The sequence below is a fragment of the Pteronotus mesoamericanus genome, unplaced genomic scaffold (assembly GCF_021234165.1).
Source record: "Pteronotus mesoamericanus isolate MK-2021 breed Mesoamerican mustached bat unplaced genomic scaffold, CSHL_Meso_final contig_55, whole genome shotgun sequence".
In the NCBI taxonomy this organism is placed as follows: Eukaryota; Metazoa; Chordata; class Mammalia; order Chiroptera; family Mormoopidae; genus Pteronotus; species Pteronotus mesoamericanus.
In genome coordinates, this window is record NW_026555198.1 from 520,530 (window position 1) to 523,128 (window position 2,599).

General features: G+C 45.9%; 1 pseudogene; it reads left to right on the forward strand.

Annotated features, from left to right (window-relative positions):
• The first annotated feature begins 541 nt into the window (after positions 1-541).
• Positions 542-1,434, forward strand: LOC129075430 (40S ribosomal protein S2-like; annotated as a pseudogene).
• The last annotated feature ends 1,165 nt before the right edge of the window (positions 1,435-2,599 follow it).

Consider the following 2,599-nt stretch of genomic DNA (forward strand, 5'->3'; position numbering starts at 1 on the left):
GTGTACTTAGAAAATTATAAGACACTGAATGAAGAAATTAAAGAAGATACAAATAAGTGGAAGCATAAAGCTTATTCATGGTAAAGAAGAATTAGCATCATTAAAATGTCCATAATACCCAAAGCAATCTATAGACTCAGTGCAATGCCTATCAAGATGCCGATGGCATATTTCACAGAACTAGAACAAATATTCCAAAACTTTATATGGAACCACAGAAGATCCTGAATACCAACAGTGATCTTGAGGAATCATGTTATCAGATACCAAACTATACTACAAGGCCATAGTAATCAAAACAGCATGGTACTGACATAAAAACAGACACATAGATCAAGGGAACAGAATAAACCCACAAATTAATATTTGCCAGAGGAAACAAGCACATACAATGGGCTAAAGATTCTTTATTCAATAAATGGTGTTGGGAAAATTGGACAGATATGTACAGAAAAATGAAACTAGATCATCTTTTTATACCATACACAAGAATAAATTAAAAATGAATTAAAGACTTTAATGCCCCTCCAGGAAACACCAAATGGCAGATGATGCCAGTGCTGTGGGAGGGCCCAGAGGCCCTGGGGGCCCTGGAATGGGAGGCCGTGGCGGCTTCTGTGGGGGATTTGGTAGTGGCATCCAGGGCAAGGTCGCGGCAAGGTCGCGGCAGGGGTCGTAGTCAGGGTAAAGGCCATGTTGCTCATGGAGGCAAAGCCAAGGACAAGGAGTGGATCCCCATCACCAAGTTGGGCTGCCTGGTCAAGGACATGAAAATCATGTCCCTGGAAGAGATCTATCTCTTCTCTCTGACTATCAAGGAATCTGACGTCACTGACTTTTTCTTGGGGGCATCCCTCAAGGACAAAGTTTTGAAGATTACGCCTGTGCAAAAGCAGACACGGACAGGCCAGAGGACCCAGTTCAAGGCATTTATCACCATTGGGGACTACAATGGACATGTTGGTCTGGGTATTAAGTGCTCAAAGGAAGTAGCCACTGCCATGTGTGGGGCTATCATCCTGGCCAAGCTCTCTATTGTCCCTGTGTGATGAGGCTACTGGGGAAACAAGATTGGCAAGCCCCCACACTGTCCTTTGTAAGGTGACCGGGCGCTTTGGCTCTGTGCTGGTGCGCCTCATCCCTGCCCCCAGGAGCACTGGCATAGCCTCAGCCCCTGTGCCCAAAAAGCTGGTGATGATGGCTGCTATCGATGACTGCTACACCTCAGCCAGGGGCTGCACTGCTACCCTGGGCAACTTTGCTAAGGCCACCTTTCATGCCATTTCTGAAACTTACAGTTATCTTACCCTGGACCTCTGGAAAGAGACTGTGTTCACCAAGTCTCCCTATCAGGAATTTACTGACCATCTTGTAAAGACCCCCAACAGAGTTTCTGTGCAGAGAACCCAGGCTCCAGCTGTGGCCAATACATAATTTTATGCAAAGAAAATAAATTAAGCCTGTTGATGATAAAAAAAAAGACTTAAATGTTAGGCTCAAAACTACAAAAATCATAGAAGGAAACAAACAGTTAAGTGTTGGACATCTCTTGTAGCCATATTTTCTCTGATATATCTCCTCAGGCATGGGAAACAAAAGAAAAAAATAAATGGGATTATGTCAAACTAAAAATTCTTTGCACAGTAGAAAAAACCATCAACAAAATGAAAAGAGGAGAGAAGATGGCAGCTGAGTAGATGGAACCTGAGTCCACTTGCCTTTGCCCTCAACTCAGATTTCTCAGCTGATCTTCCAACAAATAACCTGAACAATCAACGGAATCTTAGCTGATATGAAGTTTTGAAGCTGAGGAGTACAGAAGATGCTTCACAATGGGCAGTAAGGAGAGTTTATAAGTTGAAGGGGAAAGACCCCATCCATGGCACCTGCAGCAGTGGAGAAATTGCAGCTTTGTGGCTTCTACCCCTCCCAGGGTAGGGGGCCCCAGTACCACACAGGGAACCCCAGACCCTGGCTGGGATGGACTTGGGAGGATATACAGAGTCAGGGAGATCCAGGCTACACACACAGCGAGCAGCACATCCATAGTTGGAGTCCCAAAATCCAACAAAGAGAGTGTGTGTGAGAGAGAGAGAGAGAGAGAGACAGAGAGAGAGAGAGAGAGAGAGAGAGACAGAGAGACAGAGAGAGAGAGAGAGACTATCTCCCAAAATGATCAGGGTCTACACCTGGGTCAGATGGAGGCAGGATGCTGCCAGCCATGACTGTGTGAGAGCTTTGGCTTTTTGTAGAGGTAGTATGTGCAGACAACTGAACAGTGACTATATTGCAGTGGGCGTGCAACAGGGAGACTTTTTAAAAGGGGAGCTGGATGGTGCTGGGAAGGGACCCTGTGTGCAGCTGCCCTGTCAGCAAAGGGACAAGATTTAAAGCAGAGTTTTCTCTCATTGAATACAGCTGGGCAGGGGGATCAGAAAGTTGCACAGCAAAGGGATTTCTGGGCCCCAGCCCAGTGTGTCTAGCAAGCCAGGGGGTATGCAAAATGGGGATATGAGACTGTCTGCTGCAAGGGCAGTGGGCTGGGAATTAGACAGGCAAAATTTGAGTACCTGAGATTATTTAAAGCCAGGCAGAACTC